Source organism: Herpailurus yagouaroundi, unplaced genomic scaffold (assembly GCF_014898765.1).
Source record: "Herpailurus yagouaroundi ecotype Mexico unplaced genomic scaffold, PumYag 182, whole genome shotgun sequence".
NCBI classification, from domain to species: Eukaryota; Metazoa; Chordata; class Mammalia; order Carnivora; family Felidae; genus Herpailurus; species Herpailurus yagouaroundi.
Window position 1 is genome coordinate 30230070 of NW_024412413.1, and position 22384 is coordinate 30252453.

The window sequence follows — 22384 nt, forward strand, 5'->3', positions numbered from 1 at the left end:
CTTCACCCTCAAACAAGTCCCTTAACCCTAAGGGCCAAGAGAAAGAGTTGAGGTCCACAGACTCAGTCTGATCCCTCAGTCTTGGTAGACCCCTACCTGTGGCCCACACTCATAGTAGCCCGCCTTTTGGTTCCCCACACCTAATAATCCAGGTCCAGAGTGAAAACAGGAGTTGCTCCCACATTGTTAATGTCAATTACCACAGATAGCTGGCTTTCCAATGGTTTCTTATAGACTGAAGGTTGACAGGCAGCCCAACCATGAAAATAAACTCTGACTCATGAGTTCAAGACTGAAGTAAAAGAAGCACAGCGAGTCACAGCTAAATGTGATCTTAGATATAGGAAAATTCCAATGACAACAAAGGTGAGACGCGGTTTAAATTTTGAATACATAATCTAGAGTCTAGTCATCTCAGAAGCTCATCCATGTGGAACGCAGCACATATTCTGGTAGTAAGTGGACACTCAAAGTCAACTGTGGGCACCATATAGCCATTTGATTGTACCATCTGTCATTTTGTCATTTATTTCTTGGTATGAAATGACTTAGCTTCTAAACCAGGTCTGTGTTTCAGGCCTCTTGATTTTTAATGCAGGATCCTCCTGATGTTTATTATTGCTCTCTCCTTTCCCACACGTTTAACTGCAGACAACATTTTAAAATCTCCCACCATTTGTACCAGTTTGCATCCAGGAATCTTTCTAAGCTCTGCTTCCCAAACCTGAACTCTCTGTTGCCATCCCATTGTGATTGGTTGCATTCTTGCTCTCTGCCTGCTTCCATGGGCTTGCTGCTCCACACCTCCCTTTATTACCTGTCCTACAGTCACCTAGTACTTTAGCGGCAGTACCTTTGGCTCAGTGTCCTCCACCAAAGACCAGCCCCCATAGCTGAGATCTGGCCTTTCACTCTTACTCCTAAGTGGGCACAGAAATAACCACTTTCTAGAAGAAAGCCAGTTCCTTCTCCAAGAATCTAGCTGCTTGGCCATGGGATAAGTAGAGAAGTGACAGCCCTAAAATTCAACACCAGCCTGAATGGTTCTGGTCAAATTCTTGGCTTTGTCCCTGATTCCTGCATCCTACAGTGAACTCTGCTAATTTCCACAAGGGTTTATGCCATGGCTATTGTCTCCTGACCTTGACTCATTTGTGACTCCTGCTACTTCCTTGGCAACTTGTTCTCTCCAGAAGGGACATGGCAATCAAAGGAGCCCAAAAGCAGCTGGCACCTGACCCAGGCTATTGGCAAATGCATTTTCTACTGGCCCATCAAACTGGTGAGAAACAGAATCATCTCAGGAGGAGAGTGAGGTGGCAATCACAAATGTGAATGTGAGTAATGTGAGCTTGTCAGGCCTTATGTCTAAAAAGCAGATTTTTGTGACAGAATTAGATAAAGTTTTATTTCAAACTTGCATAACTCAGCAGTATGCCATGCAAGCCTTCATGCTTTTAATTTCCTCCTAAATTTCATGGTCCAAAAAAATCAACAGATGCTGGAAAATTATATTTATGTAAAAGAGCTTCTAATTCAATATGAAAATAATAAAAGAATGAAGATTTACTCATGCAGTTCAAAAAAATCTAGGCAGAACTCTGAAGTCCAAGAGCTTCCCCTGGGAGGCACTGGCATGTTACAGTGGCCACATGATACTAATGCAGCCTTCTCCCAACACAGGTATCTCTTCCCCAGCACTAGCCATCGTCTTTACCTTTGGCTTCATGCCTTTTCCAGTGATTTAATGGTTTTTCCACCATAGCCCCAGTCTTGATTTTTTATCCACTCAAAACAGCTACCTTTGAGAAAAAATATTTCAAAAACATAGATATTCCTCCAGCTAGCTTAACTTTTTTTTTTTTAATTTGAGTATATTTGGCTCAATGTTGCATTAGTTTCAAGTATCCAACATAATGATTCAACTTCTCTATAAGTTATACTATCCCCAGCTAGACATCTTACTATAAATATGTGTCATTAGGCTCAAAACAAACTTGGAGAAAGTATTAATGTCTGTACGGGTTTTGATAGATAACAAACCATCCTAAAACTTAGTGGTTTAGAACAACTACAATCAGGGTGCCTGGGTGGCTCAGTCGGTTAAGCATCTGACTTCAGCTCAGGTCATGATCTCTTGGTTTATGAGTTCGAACCCTGAGTCAGGCTCTGTGCTGACAGCTCAGGCAGAGCCTGGAGCCTGCTTTGGATTCTGTGTCTCCCTCTCTCTCTGCCCCTCCCCTGCTCATGCTCTGTCTCTCTCTATCTCAAAAATAAATGAAAAACATTTTTTAAAAATTAAAAAAAAAAGAACAACTACAATCATTATTTTATCCCTGAAGATACTGTGAGTTAATAGGGCCCAGCTAGGCAGTTCTTCTGCTCCCTGTGCTGTCCGCTGGTGCTGCATCCCTCCAGAGGACAGACTGGGCTAGAGCTCAAGACGCTCACTCATACAGTGTTGGACGTTCAGCCAGGGCTGTTGGCTGAAGCACATAGATTCTCCTCCACATCCTTTCTATGCCCCTTGGACTTGTCACAGCGTCCCAAGAGGTATCAATGCACAGCATCATTTGTACCATATTCTAACTGCCAAACACATCAAGATCAGCTCAGTTCAAGGGGAAAGGGGAAAGACTCATCCATTACACTCTCCAAATCCATCGTATCTATGGGGGAAAAAAAGGTTTTATTATTGGGCCACTAATCAATCCCATTGTTATTTATAAGGAAACTTCCCTTATTAGACTCAATCCCAACAGGGTCCAGAGAAACTGATTTACTGCCTTTAGATCTTCAGAACAGAGTGAGACTTTCTCAAATTACTTGGAGTCTGAGTTCACGGGGGCCTAGGACCCTTTGGGGCTATTGAAAAGATCAGGGGCTATGTAGGCTTGAAAATTCCCGTGGTTTATAATACTGTTGGGATTTACCTTGAACTATATAAATGGAAAAAACAACACAAATAACTTTCCAACAGATTCTGCCAGATGAAAGCATAGTAGGCTATTCAGGTATTATTGATAGGTGGGAGAGGACCACACTAATTTGTCCGTCAAAGGATTAAATTTAAAGATGATTTCTAAAATCACCATTCATTTGCATTGTTCTTCATTTCTCTTAGAATCTAAGACTAGAAAGGATAGGATTGTGGATTCAGTTCCCATGAGAGAAGTCACGTTTTGCTTTCTCCACACCAAATTGGCCATGTTGTAAATCTGCACCTTGACTCATCAATGGATCTGAAAGAGAAGGGACAGATCAGTGTTACCCCATCCTTGACACTGAGAACCACCTAGCATTTTCTTGAATACCATTTAACTGTTTCCTATTCTCTTCATCCCAACCTCCCCCGACCCATTAAGAGTCAGGAAAGAAACTGTTGTTGAACTCTTAGTAGGTATCACCCACCGTATTCAATTTTTTTTCCTGTTTTTGTTAAACTAATTTTGCGTCATTTAGTCATTACCATAAAGGGTTTTGTGTGCTGTGGGCACTTAATAGTGCTCATGTGACTTGCTGAGATAAACTTTGAGGCAGGTGATCAACCATGGCATTAGCAATGTTTTATTGGATGAAGAAACCTCACATATTTTTGAGGACAGCTTCCTTTGGTTCTGAAGTACAGAAGCTAGATATCCTTGCCAGACAGAGAAATGTATTGCTTTTTGGCTCATATCAGCTCAGTATATGATATTAAACTTGCAAAACATGGTAATAAAACCCTGAAGAAATAGAAGATATTTTGATAGCTGTACTTTAGCCTATATAAGATATTTTGTCATGGAATATCTGTAGAAAATGCCATTTGACCATGATTTGGAGATGTTGCTTATTGCAAGCATTTTACAAGCTAATTTTGGACGAATCTACCACTTTAGCAAATTTGCAGTTCTCAAAAATAGGAATTCCATCCAGAAGGGACTGGCAGTTTTCCCTCAGGGCATGAATGATCATTCTCATTTCATTGAAATATTTCAATAGGCTGAATTTAATCAGAGTGGTTTTAATTATCCCATTCCTCTGGCCCCCGTGTCCACTTCTGCCTTCACCCCTAAATTCCAAATTATCTTTAGCAGAAGTTTAATATCTACACATTTTTCTTTCTACCACATTGTTAATGTAGTCAACACTTGAGCTCCCAAGAAGTTGAGAAAGATTTTCAAAATGAAATAATCATCTCTAGAAATCAAAAGGCATTTTAATGATAGGACAACTTAGCTGGCCTTTGGAAAATGAGATCACTCTAAAGAAATCTACTGATCAAGAAGACAGAATCAAAGTGTCCAGAGGGTCTTAATCACCAGTATCAGGGATATAAGTGAAGATAGAGTGTGAAGAGAGGAAAGTAAGGATGAAGCAAGTATCAGAGTATTTAAAGACTTATTAGAGGTTGCCACAAAAACAAGACATATGAATCTAATCTTATCTTGTATAAAATATCAACATTGTTTTCTTGTTTAAATCAAGAATTTCTTCCAAAAGGGTTCCATTGTCTCATTTACTTTTATGGGTAATAGTATCTAATCGTCTGAATTAAAGCATATATTTCCAATTAATATAGATTTTATTTGATTGGTTTATTGTGTACTATTCCTAGACAATGCTATGCATATGGAGATATTTAATGTATTTCAAGTACACGATATTTTCTAAACAAAAATGTTGTATATTATGTGTGTATATGTATGTGTGTGTGTGTGTATAAACAGATGGGTACATAGGTAGATAGCTGGGTAGTTAGAGAGGAAGATAGATAGATAGATGATAGATAGATAGATAGATAGATAGATAGATAGATAGATAGATAGAATCTCCTGTTAAAGAGTATGATTGAGTATTTTGTCTCCTTTAAGGAGTTGTAAGCTTTTGATTTGGTATTCTAACTATCCCAGAAAAAGTTATCCAAATACCTACTATTTCTATCCTGCGTCTACAGAAGGTACTAAATGTCATTGTATGCAACAAGTTGGAGTCATCAAATATTGTGCTTGGATCTCTGTTCTAAGTTGTTTTGCCTTCCAGAATCTGACTTCTCCTATCATATGCCGACACTGATGCATGACTGTCACCTGACTATTGGTGTTCAGAGTTGATAAAGTTTCCTAGTCCCTTTTAAGAATGGTGCACTTTGAACCCAGCCTATACAAACCATCTATGTAAGCATAGTAAATTCACAATAGTGTATTATGATTCAATACTCTGGAATGATGAAACAAGATTTAGGGTAGTGCTTTCAGACAAAAAATGTTTCCTTTAAGTTGAATCTTGTTTCTGAGAGTTTGCATTCATAATGGAAATCCATCATCTATGAATTACTCGGAGCCTCATAAATGTCTCCAAAATGACCACAGCTCACTCCTTTGGGTCTCCTAAAAATAGGCATTCAGGTGCCAGGAGTTGATTACGTAGGCAGTCTGTGATGACTCTAACCATGCCAAAGAATGCTTACATTTGTCCTAAATCTATTTTTAGAAACCAATTGTTAAAACAGCCCACAATGTGTGGACCTGCTGGTGAATTCCATAAACAGATGTCACTTTATTTTTCTATCTTGAAAAAATACATCAAGTACCGTTTGCTGGCTGCCAAAGAGAAGATTACAAAGGAGCAATAAGTGATAGGTTAACTCACCCTTGGCTTTCGTGTTTAAAATGAATCAGATTTTCAGGGCGTCCCATTTCCATTCTTCATATCACAATGCCTGTACTTCTTTGTGGCACATTTCTTGTTAAGATTTCCAAGTGGCCCTTGAGATGGGATCTATCTGTGAAATATCCAATCTGTGAAAATGAGCCCATTACCATGTTTATGGACAAGTGTTCCAATAGCTATCTCTGTAATGTTCAATGGAACCCTGCAGACAGATTTTCTACCCTCTTCCCTCTTGCCTTTGTAAATATGCCATGTAAAAACAGTGTTTCATCTGTATAACAGGCTGCTTGGGAAAGGGTGTATGGTGTTATAAATGACTGCCATGATTCATCTCTGCAGAGTTATATTCTATGTTAGCCAGCAGAGCAATCCTCTTTTACTGATGGAGTCAAAATAGGCACATCAAAGAGTCAAGATACCTGTGGTACATGGTATTAGGGTTAACTTCGTTTTCAGTCAGCTGCTATATTCCAAGGGGAAGATGGTCTCTGATATAAGCTCGTGGCTCCAGAAAGCTACCCACCTGCTCCATAAAAGGCTCCCAGATGAAGATTTGAAGAATCTTTACGAACAGATCCCCAGGTCCCTAGGAAAACAATGTGAGGTCATCTGTACAAGGTACTGGGTTATAACAACAAAACAGAAGACAATTTTTTAAGTACATTTCTCCCAATGTTTTCTAGCATCCTTTTAGAAATTATAAATAGAGGAAGTATTTAAATGACCCCTATTTTGACCGTGAATAGACTTGAATTTCCATATCCTAGAAGAAATGAATCTCTTGGTTATGCTTGTGCGGTGGAAGAGTTAATCCAAAAGACAATGTTTTCCTGAAATCTTATATATCAGTACAGCTCGGATCAGTAGGGCTAAGATCAAATACCCTCTCATTCCTTCTCTTCAATTGTATTCAGAATTGCAAAAAAGTTTCAGCTCCAGATGAAAAGGAATAGATAAGTATTTTGCAGCATAAAAATAAACTGCCTGTTAAGTATGATCTCTTAAGTAGTATAAAATTTCTATAACCTGGGCTATGTGTTACATGTGGCTAAAAGACTACCCTTCATTTTCCACCAATCTGGCTTTTAACCTGCTGTTCTGAGGCCATAAACTCTCAGAGGGAAGTCCTCTGTAATTTTATATGGAATTTGATGATTTAGAGGCCCATGGCAGGAATTACGGAGAGGGAGTTTTCTCAACTCCACAGCTCCTATAGAGAGACTAAAGCTCATTATCTGAATCTCAAACTAGTTCATCTTACAGAGCTATGAAATAGCATAAGCTTTGTTAACTCCTTTAATTTCATTCTTTGGGTGAAGTATTCTGTACACCTTCTAGAAATGTATATTCGATGTCACTTGGATAGAGAGAAAGGAAGGCTGAGTGCGCCCAGAATATTGGAGGACATAGAGCGGGAGATCAGAAGTTAGAAGATTAGCCTAGTTTTTCATGGAGATAGTCCTTCAAGCTTTCCCAGGAAATAAAAGGCTTCTAGCAGGGGGAAACAATAGACCTGAACAGCAGGAGTGTTTGGGACGGGAGCCAGGGAGCAAGAGTCACTAACAGAGAGTGGTAATTTGGAATGAATTGCTGTTTGTGTTGTGAAGCACACAGGACACAGCTGGTGTACTGGCTAACCTGAGGATTTGTAGTGACTGCATTGAAATGGTAATGAAGTTTTTATTTTATGATTGCAGATGTTTGTGGATTATTGTTATTAAGCTTATTAGTGTACCACTACAAATATGAGATTTTTATTTACTTGGGCTCTTATTTATGGGAGCTTTGTTAAAGTCTTTTTAATTCAAGACAAGAAAACAAAAGCCATGTAATAACCAAAATGTGCTGAGCCATCAGGCAATCCTTACGGAATGGGCGTGTGCGTGCGTGCGTGCGTGCGTGCATGTGTGTGTGCACATGTTCACCAGTGCCCTTAATGTAAGACTCTTCTACATTTGAGATAAATCCAAATGTCCCCCTTGTTGTTGTGCTTTAGGTAACGTTTTCAAGTACTCTGCTCACAGGTGAAACAATCAATCATTCTAGTAACAGTGGTCACTATCACTGGTTCTGACGTTGGATTGCCTTGCCAATTCTGCCATTTATAAACTGTGTAGTATTAGGCACTTAACTTCCCTCTGCCTCAGCTTCCAACTCTGTAAAATTGAGGTTAAAGAAATGCTACCTTTTTTCTAAAGTCATTGTGAGGTTTAAATGTGATATCTGGGGATGCCTGGGTGGCTCAGTAGGTTAAGTGTCTGATTTCAGCTCAGGTCATGACCTTGCAGTCCGTGAGTTCAAGCGCCACGTCGGGCCCTGTGCTGACAGCTCAGAGCCTGGAGCCTGCTTCAGATTCTGTGTCTCCCTCTCCCTCTGCCCTTCCCCCACTCACACTCTATCTCTCTCTGCCTCTCAAAAATGAATAAATGTTAAAAAAAATTTTTTTATGTGATATCTGTATAGAGCACTTATCAATTAATGTTAGCTGTTACCTAAAAGGATCTTCATGTAGAAGGACACTTATGCATTTTATTCAAAAGGTTGGGACTAAGAATTCTGTTAGAAACTTTATTATCTTGCAGAATGATCTCATATCAAACAATTGAAAGAAGGTGCACATATGTCTGTGGACAACTAGTTTTCAAGCAATAAAATAAATAATAACCAGTTATTTTATTGTTAGTCATAGTATGATCTCTTTTAATGATTCAAGACTGCTGAAGAATCTTGAAATCTTTCAAGATACTATCATTAGTGAGTATTAAGTAGCATCACAGAATGGATTGACAAGTGTTTAGGATATCAGTTATAAAAATTCCAAATGATTTTGCTTTCATTATAGTTCACTTCCTAGCTGGCCATAAAGACACAGTAAATATACAGGAAGTGAAATGAGCATCTCCAAGGAATTCAGTTTCTAACATGCTAAAATAATTTCCTTAGGTTAGAAAAATCAAAATCCCCAAAATATGCCATATGTAAAAATAAACTCATTACCATTAAGCATTTCAAAATGAAAATGATTACTAGTTGACCAATTAAAGAGAAGCCTCTTTCATATTGACTATACAGCAATTCCTGCCAGTATCATGATGTGATGTTGATGATTTAAAACCAATTGGGGACACTAATGAAGAATCTCATGATTCACAGTCAAATATATCTTGGAGTCTAGTCATAAATTTACAATAAAGTTGACATCTGGGGTGCCTGGGTGGCTCAGTTGGTTAAGTATTCAACTCTTGATTTCTGTTCATGTCATGATCTCAGTCATAAGATAGAGCTGCACCTCGGGCTCCATGCTGAGTGTGGAGCCTGCTTAAGATTCTCTCCCTCCCTGTCCCTTTGCCCCTCCCCCGCTGGCACACTCATGCACTCTCTCTCTCAAAAAATAAAAAAAATTAAAAAGTTGACATCTAGTGAGAGTTTCTAAGTGAGTATATCTTCTGCAATTTTCTAACAGAGTTCATCTAAAATAGGTTCATGGTCAGAAATTAAATATGTTCACCTTAATTTGTTGATAGATACGTATTTCCTTAACCAAAGGTGACCCCTCATGACTCTGGAAGCAATAAGAAAACACTGTGTAAATTATAAAGCATTAATTTGGGGTGGGAGAATGTCAGGAAATTGGGAAGCAAACCAAGTTCTCAAATACATTATTACATCTGAGGGATAGCTTTAATTAGGTAGTTTCATGATATCTTAAACCAGTATGCACCCATACCATGGGTTGTGATTAAAAAGACCTTTATATAAAAACAAGGTCTTCAGGAATTACATTTTATATCTCATTATTGTAACTTAATTGCTTATGATTTGAATACTTCTAAATTAAAAAAAAAACCAATTCACTTGTAATAAGTTCTATTCTGTAGTGGAGATTTTTCCAAAGTGAAATTTGTAACTGTAAGTATAACGTAAGCCTGGAGATGCCCGAGACCACCACATAGAGAATGAGTTCACGAGAATGAAGCCAACCCAGAGGAAGGTTGAGCCAACAGATGGAGAAAGACAGACACTGGTGACATCATTTGAGGCCTCCAGATTCAGCCATGCCTGGGCTTCATAATTCTGTGAGCCAATGAATTCCTTTTATGGCTTATGCCTGTTGGAGCTCAGTTTCTGTCACTTAAAAACCAGGAGAATCCTTACTAATACAGTAATGAGGGTCACAAGTTTTGGGGAAATGCTTCAAATTATATTTGTCTCTTACAAATTCACAACGTGTACTAACTTGTTAAAAGATCTGAGAAAACCTGCTGTAAAGGAACTTTCTTTCTCTGTGTTAACCCGCTGTTTCCCCAAACTTGGTTGATAGTAGAGTCTCCTTTTATGCAACACCTACGAGCACCCGTTTCACTAAGCACGTTTTGTGATGTGATGCTCTTCTAAGGCATGGAGGGAAGAGAGTTGTCAAAAATGACCCCAGCAGGACTTCAAAGACTCACTGAAAAGAAATTCTTAAAGTGAAGTAACCTCTACTAGATGAGTAAGTCTAAGTGGGGAGGGAGCCAAAAGCAGGGTCTTCTCTACACAGTCCCCTCATTTCTCTATAGCACCATGATGGGAATAGTGGAGACCTCCATCATCTCTTTAAATGACAAATTACTAGGGGCTCACTATCACATGCTGTTCCTTCCTCTGCCATGATCCAATATATTGGTGGTTTTTCCTCCTAACTTTATCACTCTCCATAGAATCTCTACCACCTATAAGATGAAGATATGCCAGGCTATTTGAAGCTTCTTCATTTAAGGTAGCAGGGAACCTCGTCTTCTAGGCTCCCATCATATTTCCCGATCCTGCACTTACAAGCTTCAGCTTCTGAGATGGGTCTCAGTTCTCTTAAATTCTACCAGTTAATGTCCATCTTTTCTACAACCATTCAAGCCCCAAGGCTTGAGACTCAGGAGAGCCACTGGTGTAAGTTCCAATCTGAGTGCAGACCAGTGTCTCAGTTGAAAACAGAGGAAGCAAATTTTCCCTAACCCTGCTTTTCAGGCCTCCATGGGATTGAATGATGCCCACCCACACTGGGGAGAACAATCCACTTTGCTCATCTATTGATTCAAATGTTAATCTCATCCAGAGACACCCTCACAGACATACCTAGAATAATGTTTAACCAAATATCTGGGCACATCTGTGTCCCAGCCAAGTTGACATATAAAATTAATTATCACAGTAACAAAAATCACATATGCTTCTGTTTCATTTATTCCTGAGGATTTGTTCCAGAAGCATGAGCTCTTTGGGAGTTGTGCAGTCCTTTCTTGTCAACATGGTCTTTGACATCACCTTAGTTCAGCAGTTACCAGCCTTGCTTGACATCAAAATGTAGAATATTATGAAAACATGGATTTCTAGGCTTCCATTAATTACAACCTTCTGAATGAGAATCCGAGTTTGAGGCCCATCTTAGATCTGAATATAAGATAGAGGCCCGGGCCCATTTCCAAAGGATTTTTTTGTTGTAGTTTATTTATTTGAGAGAGAGAGAGAGAGAGAGAGGAAGAGAGAGAGAGTCGGGGAGGGGCAGAGAGCAAGAGGGAGAACACAAAATCTGAAACAGGCTCCAGGCTCTGAGCTGTCAGTACAGAGCAGACACGGGGCTCCAGCTCACGAACTGTGAGATCATGACCTCAGCCGAAGTCGGACCCTTAACCAACTGAGCCACCCAGACACCCCTCCAAAGGATTTTAATAATCAACCTCACTAAGGAATAACTGCTTTTTTTTCATTTTATTATTTTTTTAATTTAAAAAATTTTAATTCCAGTATAGTTAACATACAGTGTTATATCACTTTCAGGTGTACAATATCGTGATTCAACAATTCTATGCATTACTCAGTGCTCATCAAGATAAGTGTGCTCTTAATCCCCTTCACCTATTTCACACACATCCCCTAGCCATCTCCCCTCTGGTAGCCATCAGTTGGTTTTCTACAGTTAAGAGTCTGTTTTTTGGTTTGTCTCTTTTTTTTTTCTTTGTTTTGTTTCTTAAATTCCACATATGAGTGAAATCATATGGTAATTTGTCTTTCTTTGACTCACTTATTTCAGGTAGCATTATACCCTCTAGATCCATCCATGTTGTTGCAAATGGCAAGATTTCATTCTCTCTTTATGGCTGAGTAACATTCCATTGAGTATATGTACCACATCTTCTTTATCCATTCATCTATTGATGGACACTTGGGCTGCTTCCATAATTTGGCTCTTGTAAATAAAGATGCAGAGGGATAACTGCTCAAAGTGCAGAGTCACTGGAGACAGTGACTCCAAACCCACAGCAGGGATTTTAGTAGTGTCCCTCCTTCTCACTCCTGTGTTTTCCTCTCCTCCAGACCCCCTTGGCTCATTTAGGGAGGAGCCAGGAGGATAAAGCCATTTGCTAAGTTAGTAGTTTATGGCAGGAATTGGACTATGTATTTTATATGCTTTATTTCATTGTAATCCTCTAGTCAAACTTGTGAGAGAAAAAAAGGAGAGGTTCTATTTTATAGATGAGAAAAACAAAGTTTAAAGGAGTTAAGTAATTTTACCAAGAGTTTAATTAGTGAAAGAGCTGGAATTTAAACTACAACCCATTTGTTTTTCTCTACACATCAAACTTTGTGGTTGGTTTAGGAATAATCAGATGACCCCAGACTGGAATGGATTAAAGATTCAGAAAAGAAAATGTTTAAAGCATCTTGTACTTGGTAAGCAATCAGTAACAGGCTCAAGTAGTTGGCTAGACATGGAAAGAAATAGGGGATTGATGGTCTTCCACTGTATTAGGAAAACCCATAGCACCCTTTGGACAGAAATGTTAAAAAACATGACCACACCTCAGAGAGGCATCAGACACTTTTATGAAATCTTCAATGTCCCTGTCCTACATCTTCATTCAACATAATAGGTACTTAATAAATGACTCTTGAATAAACAAATGATATAAAATTTACATAGTACTTGTATTTTTTTTTTAATTTTTCTTTTAACATTTATTTATTTTTGAGACAGAGCGTGAATGGGGGAGGGTCAGAAAGAGGGAGACACAGAATCCGAAACAGGCTCCAGGCTCTGAGCTGTCAGCACAGAGCCCAACGCGGGGCTCGAACTCACGGACCGCGAGATCGTGACCTGAGCTGAAGTCGGCCACTTAAGCGACTGATCCACCCAGGAGCCCCAGTACGTGTATTTTTTTAAGGAGGGGATTCTTCAATTATTTCTTGATTTGTTTGTTTTCACCCTGAGGCCAAAAATAAGAATACAATAAATTTGCATAATCTGCACCTGAGAAGAGCTCTTTAGTAGTTCCCCATTCAATTTATTTTATCTTTAGATAAAAGGTGAATAGGTGTTAAGTATTCTAATTAGCTGTTTGGAAAGGCATCATAAGCCTCTTTTTCTGAATGACATAAAAAAATAAGTATTTGGCTAGAATACCATAGTTCTGAAGATTATTCTTATTTAAGAGCCTTATATAATTCATCCTTTGGGTGTTCAATAAATGCTTCCTGAGTGATTGACTTTGAGGAGTAGAAGGATTCTCTAACTAGTAGGCAATTTTAGAACTGCTTGTCATAGATCCTGTGTTCTGGTCTTATTCCATCTTCAAAACAAAACAAAAAAAAACTTTCTAGTTGCTAGTATCAGCATTATAAGAAACAGAGTTCAGGTCTGGAAAGCTATGACTACTTAACATGCACATGAACAAAGTATTACTAAATTGCATATAGTATGAGTATAATATGATAATGAGTCAAAATTAATGTAAATAGGACATAGTAAAAAATTACTATGTCCCCTAGAACCTGGAGAATCTGGAGGATATTGCTACTAATTAATAAATGTATTCTTGTGCTATCAGTCACCTGAATGATTTGGTTCATCCTGCAATTCATGGGTTGTAGTGAAATGTCAAACACTCCCTAGGCTCAAAAATCCTATATGAAGTATCAGTAAGGATACAATTCTTAGTCAGAAGTAGCAATTATCAATGGGCTATCCATGTACTCTGGGAAGTTGTTTAACATGTAAACATCTTGGTAGATGTCGCAGTAGTTCTCTGTTTCTAAGCAAGGATTCAGCATTGTTGATCCTTGACTTTATTTCTCCTAATCCAAGAACTAATTTACTATTTTCTTTCTTTCTCTCTTCACTCTCTTTTTCTTTCTCTCCTTCCATCCTTCCCTCCCCCTTTTCCTCCACCTTCCCACTACATCTTTCATTCCTTTCTTCTCTTTCCACAGGAATTTCTTAAATCTGTATAATAGGCCCGATCCACACTAAACCCTAAAGATACAATGATGAACAGTATTCCTGAATTTAAGATGCTTACAGAAAAATGAAGGTGGCATAGCATAAAAATAGACGGGATTCCAAGTAAAAGTCAGTGATTACCTAGACAGATTAAAGGAGGTTATAAAATACTACCAGAGTAGAAAAATTCAGCAAGTTTCAATGTTAGCAAAGCATGAAGAAATTTGTTCTGTATTTGAAGTTACATGTGTTCAATAAACTGAAACTGATGAAAACTTACTGAAATTGCTCAATTTATAAGGCTTAACTACTTTATAATGGGAGAAATCAACAAAGCAGGTATTTATGATATCTGGATTCTTGATGTATATTATATTTGATTATGAGAAATACTTTATTGCTTAGAGTATGGCAAAGAATTTTACTAATACTTTGTGTAACCATATTTGAGTATTATTCATTGTATTAAAAACTTTTTCTTGGGGCGCCTGGGTGGCGCAGTCGGTTAAGCGTCCGACTTCAGCCAGGTCACCATCTCGCGGTCCGTGAGTTCGAGCCCCGCGTCAGGCTCTGGGCTGATGGCTCAGAGCCTGGAGCCTGCTTCCGATTCTGTGACTCCCTCTCTCTCTGCCCCTCCCCCCTTCATGCTCTGTCTCTCTCTGTCCCAAAAATAAATAAACGTTGAAAAAAAAAAATTTAAAAACTTTTTCTTGAACCTAAAATGTACACTAAATTATTTTCTGGATTCTGAACTATGCTTTTATTAGATCTGCAAGAAAAAAATTTTCCATAGTGAATTCATTTAGCAAATAGTTATTGAATACCTCCTGTCTCCTAGATCCTATGCATTAGAAAACAAAAACAAAACAAAACAAAACAAAACAAAAAAACACCAGACATGGTTCCAGCCCTCATAAAACTTATATACTGGTAAACAGTTTCAAATTGTGTAATATAAATCTCTGGCAAAGTAGAGTTTCCTTCAGAAAAAAATGCCCTTTATAACAAACTTGGCTAAAAAAACAATGTCCCAGTAAATAGGGCATGACCGTCTCTCCTATTTTCGAGGCACAGTTCTGAAACCACAAAGCATAGGCTTTAAATGAAATGGAACTCGGTTCAAATTCAGCTCTTCTCCTTCTTGGATCTCTGACTCCATCCGTTGAATGAGATTTGTAATTCCAGCTTCATAGGCATATTTGAAAATCAGATGGCCTGTGTACAGAGAATAATTCTGGACCCTAAATTGAAAGGTGCCGGACTCGGAAATATTTGAGCCTTTGATTTTTAGGATGTGTGTATGTCGGTGTATGCATTTGTATGTGTGTAAGTATATGAGTCAGAACATTTCAGTACCTCACTGCCAGGATTATTAACATGAATTAACTGATCAGTAACAAGATGTTGATATAGCAAGTCATAGTCAAGTTGAAAATGGACTGACTCCCAGGGACATATTCTGATATCCATAATTGCTTTTTGAATGCATAGGAAGTATTCCATGTGTCAACTGATGATGATAAAATCCCTAATTTGACCTTTTCACATTCATTAAAAAAATTATACCCAATTACTAATTATGGATCACTGTATTCCAGTTGGGATTTCACACCACTTCTAAATGACACTTGTAACAAATTACTTCTCCCCTTCCCAAATCATTTGACTTGCTTCACCAAATATTTTGATAGTGATAGAAGGATCACTTAAAATAAGTGTTGGAGAGTGAATCATTTACTTGCAAAGAATTATAGTCTTAGAGCATTTAGATTATGAAATTTATTTGGTAAAATCTAGGAAAGACTAATATGTGGTGGTATTTTCACTATTTTTACGTTACAGAATTTACTGCTTTTTGTGTATATGCTCACACGTTCCTTTCTTTTTATTTAAATGGAATATCTGTTAACTGTAACAAATGTTAACAAATTATAAAATTGATCAAAATAAGATTTCTAAGACGAATCCAGCATTTTCTTCCTATGAACAAGTACTTATAAATCTTTAAAATCACATAGAAGATCCTATTTCCAAACAATAGGATTTCTTTTTCCATTACATATGATGATAACTCCTAGCCAGAGCAGCCACAGGCCAGTGTTGATTCATTTACACAAGATTCACGTTTCATAGATGTTCATGGGCCCTTTTATTCTTAAATAAACAGCTTTCTTGAAAGGTGTTTTACTTGTAAATGTGTATTATAAAAGATATATTTTCCTCTTTTGACCTGACCTTCTCCTACCCTCACCTCATTAGAAAAAAAAAGTAATTTTTGTCTAATAATTTTTTTCCTTTTATTGTTATTATTATTGTTACTTTATTTCAGGACTAGAGTTTAGTGACTCATCACTTACATGTAATACCCAATGGTCATCCCAATGAGTGCCCTCCTTAATACCCATCACCCATTTAGCCCATTCCCTGCCCACTTCCCCTTCAGCAACCCTCAGTTTGTTCTCTATATTAAGAGTCTCTTAAGGTTTGCCTCCCTCTTTCTTTTTATCTGATTTTTCTTTCCCTTCCCCTATATTCATTTGTTTCTTAAATTCGACATGCAAGTGAAAAAAATATATTTATCTTTCTCTGACTGACTTATTTCGCTTAGCATAACACACTCTAGTTCCTCCACACTGTTGCCAATGGCGAGATTTCATTCTTTTTGATCACCAAGTAATATTCCACTATATATACATATATGGACATATATATATACACATATATGTATATAGACATTTGGGCTGTTTCCATAATTTGACTATTATCAATAGTGCTGTATTTTTTTTTTATTTTTTTAATATTTATTTATTTTTAATATGAAGTTTATTGTCAAATTGGTTTCCATACAACAGCCAGTGCTCATCCCAAAAGGTGCCCTCCTCAATACCCATCACCCACCCTCTCCTCCCTCCCACCCCCCATCAACCCTCAGTTTGTTCTCAATTTTTAAGAGTCTCTTATGCTTTGGCTCTCTTCCACTCTAACCTCTTTTTTTTTTTTTTTCTTCACCTCCCCCATGGGTTTCTGTTAAGTTTCTCAGGATCCACATAAGAGTGAAACCATATGGTATCTGTCTCTCTCTGTATGGCTTATTTCACTTAGCATAACACTCTCCAGTTCCATCCACGTTGCTACAAAAGGCCATATTTCATTCTTTCTCATTGCCACGTAGTACTCCATTGTATATATAAACCACAACTTTTTTATCCATTCATCAGTTGATGGACATTTAGGCTCTTTCATAATTTGGCTATTGTTGAAAGTGCTGCTATAAACATTGGGAGCAAACATTGGGAGCAAGGATCACAGGAAATAGGAGAGGTGGGAGTGCTGGGGGGGAGTGGTTGTAATCTTAAAAGAATAAAAGAGCAGTTCATCTGGCAGCTGCCAGCTACTAACCTGGCATATAAGTGACTGATATTCTCTCTTACTGCTATCTAAAATTTATAAAAATTGTAAGTAAGCACTTTCTATGGGGAAGGTGGGTGATTACTATCTCTGAGGAGCTCATAGTGTTTGACAGCATCTTTATTTTTTACATAGATAATTTTCAAAATATTCCTGCAAAGAAACTACAAGTGAAATATCTCTTTTTTAAAGGCTGGATTAAAAAAGAACGTGAAGAGGCCATGTCAGTGAATACGTTCACAGATTAAGCCCGGGAACTAGAATGCTGGGGTGTGTGTGTGTGTGTGTGTGTGTGTGTGTGTGTGTGTGTGTGTGTTTGAATGTCTCTTGATTTCTGTCTTTACATCTCTCAATTTTAAGATTTTACTGTTTCTGTGCTTCTCTAACTGGTTTCTCACCTTCAATGACTTCATCAACCAACTGGTGATTGGCAAACCTAATTTTCCCTTCTCTTGCTGTATACTTCTGAATCGTTCTTTACCAGTGTATCTTATATAAGCCATAGATTTCATTTCCTTCCCTGAATCTTAGGGTTGACTCCACTAAAATGCAGCAGATTTGGGTGAATGCATCTGATCTGATTGTTCAGAATGCTCTGACAAGTATGGCAGCTTGACAGTGACTTCAAAGAGGGTAGTTGCAGGAGAGATGAAGAAGAAAAGTTTGTATATGGGGTAGTGGTTTTTATAAAGAGACTCTTATAAGAAATGTCTAACTTCTGCCATGTCCCAGGCAAAGGGCAAAGGGATGGTAGTGCCCCCTCAACACCTGCACAGTCGACAGACCCTTACTGAACATCATTAAAGCTCCAGATATTGTACTGAACCATACATGGGATGCAGACATAAATGAAGACATGTTCTACTGTCTTGAATTTTGAAATCTGGTCCAGTAGAAAAGATAGGCAAGTATACATGCCTAACTATAAAGTGGAATGAGTTATAGTAAACTATAAGCTTTTTAAAACAGCTACAGGGAGGGGCGCCTGGGTGGCGCAGTCGGTTAAGCGTCCGACTTCAGCCAGATCACGATCTCGCGGTCCGGGAGTTCGAGCCCTGTGTCGGGCTCTGGGCTGATGGCTCAGAGCCTGGAGCCTGTTTCCGATTCTGTGTGTCTCTCTCTCTCTGCCCCTCCCCCCGTTCATGCTCTGTCTCTCTCTGTCCCAAAAATAAATAAACGTTGAAAAAAAATTTTTATAAAAAAAAAAAAAAAAAGCTACGGGGATATGCAGAATAGAATAATCCTATCCATTCATATATGTGATTTATGCCCCCCCATTTGAAAGGCACTTTGGCCCACTGTGTGATGGCTAGTGTTTCTCAAACCTGGAAACTCTCCCTAGCATTTGTTGTGGGTAGACTGGGCCAGCAGTGTTATAGGTACATTCTTCTCTACAAACACTATGATGAAGTTTTCTTGGCCTCTGAACAACAGTGACAGAGATGAAGCCGTACCTCTGTGGGTAGCTCTACCTCATGGGCTGGTAGCTCCCATCATTGAGTAGTCATTTAATTGAAAAGATTTTTTTTTATTTATTAGAGGAAAAAGTGACAGGCAAATTTTATCAGAAACATATTAGCATAAAATGTCTATTTGCAAGTGATCACATGAAAAATGGCAGATGATTAATTTCTGACTTGGTCAGTAACACTAGAGTAATTGAGAGTTGGGAGACATTCTGAAATACCCACTGGTGAATGTTACACAATTTAAACATCTCCCAGTGTTCTTGCAGTACTTTCACTGAGATTTGTGCATATGTCAAACCAGTTGGCAATATGCCAAAATCAGAGTGGATTTATACCAATAAAGTACAAAGAATGGAGATAGGGTTTCTTAGAGAGCAAAGATACTAATACTGTATTGTTCAACTAGTAAGAGATGAGTTTCAGCCAAAGGAAGGAGAATTTTATCAGCTGTTACAAATTATGGTACCAAGATGGATGCTGTATAACTTTGATTTCATTCTTTTTCCAAAGAAGCTACTTTTTCAGATGCAAGTTTCAAGCTTTCTGGATGAGTTTCTAATTCGGAATGTTCAAGAAGGATTAAAAATGTGAAGTATATACAGAAGGACAAAAAAAAAACTTAAAAGAAGTTTTTCTAGTAAAAGTTTCATAAGTGGTCACTTTGATATCATAAGATGCAATAAAATACCATGGCCTTAAGTTTTCAAACACTAGATAATTTTCCCCTAATCAATACAAAAATTATTATCATATTACCATATGATCCAGCAATTCCAAACACTACTGGGTGTTTACCCAAAGAAAATGAAAACACTAACCCAAAAGGATATATGCACCTCTGTGTTGATTGCAACATTATTTACAATAGCCAAAATATGGATGCAACCCATGTGCCCATTTGATAGATGAGTGGATAAAGGAGATATATGTATTATGAAATATTATTCAGGCATAAAAAATAATGAAATATTGCCATTTGCAACAGCATGGATGGACCTCAAGGGTATAATGCTAAGTAAAATAAGTCAACCAGAGAAAGACAAATACCATATGATTTCATTCACATGTGGAATTTAAGAAACAAAACAAATGAACAAGTGAAGAATAAAAAGAGACAAACAAACAGGGGCACCTTGCTGGCTTAGTTAGTAGAGCATGAGACCCTTGATCTAGGAACCGTGAGTTCAAACTCCACATCGAGGGTAGAGTCTACTTAAAAAAAATAAAAAACAAACCAGACTCTTATTAAATACAGAGAACAAATTGGTGGATGCCAGAGGGGAGGTGGGTGAAAGGGATAGGGAAAATAAAGGGGATTAAAGTATACTTATCTTGATGAGCACTGAGAAATGTATAGAATTGTTGAATCATTACATTGTACACCTGAAACTATTATAACACTGTATGTTAATTATGCTTGAATTTTTAAAATCTAATGAATAATTATTCTATAAATTCCTCCTGAATTCCAGCAGTGTTCATTATGGCAATAGTGAGAAGGCACTCCTTATTTTGACATTAAAATCATCCTAAGAACTATAATCATGTGACACCCTTACCCTATTCTACACATGGCTGAGAATCACACACTTACATGAAGCTTGTCTCTTCTTTAAGTCATTAGTCCAAATCAGCTGCAAGAAAAAAATTCACAGTATGAATAAAGCAAAACACACACACACACACACACACACACACACACACACACATACACACCTGGTTTGTTGAATTGAAGTTGGTCCTAACAAAAGAAATAACTTTCATACCTTTGAGTCTTTCACTAAAAATTACTTTGAACACCAATCAAAGCCTTGCTAAAATCCATTTGCTGCATTATAAATGCATGTATGAAGGGCATTATATACTCATTTGATGTAGTTGGATTTTTTTCTTTTTAAAGTTTATCTAATGATCAAAATTCCATAATTCTAATAATTAGATAGCCTGTGCTGTCTTGGTGGTTAGCAATCTATATAAGAGGGTGAAAATTCAGCATAGTGGTGGTTCATTAGGATTCTCCAGAAAAAAAGAACCAATAGGATATATATATATATATATATATATATATATATATTCATATATGTAGCTGAAAATGGGTATGGATAGATATAGATACAGATATAGATATCTTGGGACTTCTCAGCCTCCAAAATTCATATATATTGGCTCACATGATTTTGGAGGCTGAGAAGTCCCACAATCTGCCATCTGTAAGCTAGAGAACCAAGAAAGCCTGTGGTGTAATTTGGTCTGAATCCACAGGCCCAAGAACCAGAAGCACAGATGTCTGAGGAGAGGAGAAGATGGATGTCCCAGCTCAAGCAGAGAGCAAATTCTTGCTTCCTTTACCTTTGTGTTCTGTTCAGGCCCTCGACACATGGGAAGACGCCCACTCACACTGGTAAAGGCAACCTTCTTTACCCAGTCCACTGATTCAAATGCTACTCTCTTCTGGAAACATCCTCACAGACACGCCCAGAAACGTTTTGCCAGCTATCCTGGTATTCTTTGGACCAGTCAAGTTGACACAAATCAAAATGACACTCATCACAGCTGGTGTTGTGAGCTTCATTAACAACATCACCTCTGACATTCACTTACAGCCTTTTATGTGCCTGACACTGGGCCAAGCATTTTATTTACATGATCTCAGTTAGTCCTCTCAACATAATGTGACAGGTGATGTATAATAATGATCTCCATTCTCCAGATTAGGAAATTGAAGCTTAGAGAAATTCGGTAACTTGCCCAAGATCATAGAGTAAGAGGTAGAGCAGGCATTAAACACACAGTTCTGTATGATACCAAAAGACCAGGCCCAAAGCCCTAATCCTCTAATTACCCATTTCCAACTTGAAAACGGATCCTTGGGTATTTCAAAGCATTCTATGTAAAACAAATATGAAAGTCAAATGATATTAATGTAATTGGTTAAGTAAACAATGTGATTTGTAGACTTTCTTGAACTGAGAGTTTCCATTTATTTACTTTTTATGCATATCCTATTTTGTTTTAGAGATGAAACTGGGATTTAATATGAAAAATAGCTTCATAAAAAGCAGTTGGTCAGAAAAGCAATCTGTCGAAAATAGAAAACGTTTGAACCAGAGTTATACTGGCTGCCGTGAAGGCATGTCACTTTACACCTTCTTTCTTCCTAGGGCCTAATGGGAAAGCATGAAATTGACCTAAACTCCAAGTTTCCCAGGGTTTGGCAGGCCGTCACTTACCAAGGCGTTGTATGACCACACAAGCCGTCCAAACAGCTGCTCTGGGACCAGGCCACTCAGGGTGTGGCCATGTGGACTGGTGTGGATGGTAGCAGTGAGCAGACCAGAAGGCTTCGTTCCTACGGTAGCCTTCTCGGCATCCAGGCCTCAGTACTCCCTTTCACCCCTCTCGTCCACCCCACTTTCTCCAGAAAGGTTGGCTGGATAAAGGGAGGCTTCCACCCCAACTAGGAGAACGGTTGAGAAGGCAGAATCCCACCCAGTGTGGGGGACTGCCGGGCTTCCAAGCAGCCATGTGCTGATTTGCAGGGGCACTTGAGTATGAAACAGGCTTGTCAATACACGTGTCAGCGTTCGTCCCACTGATG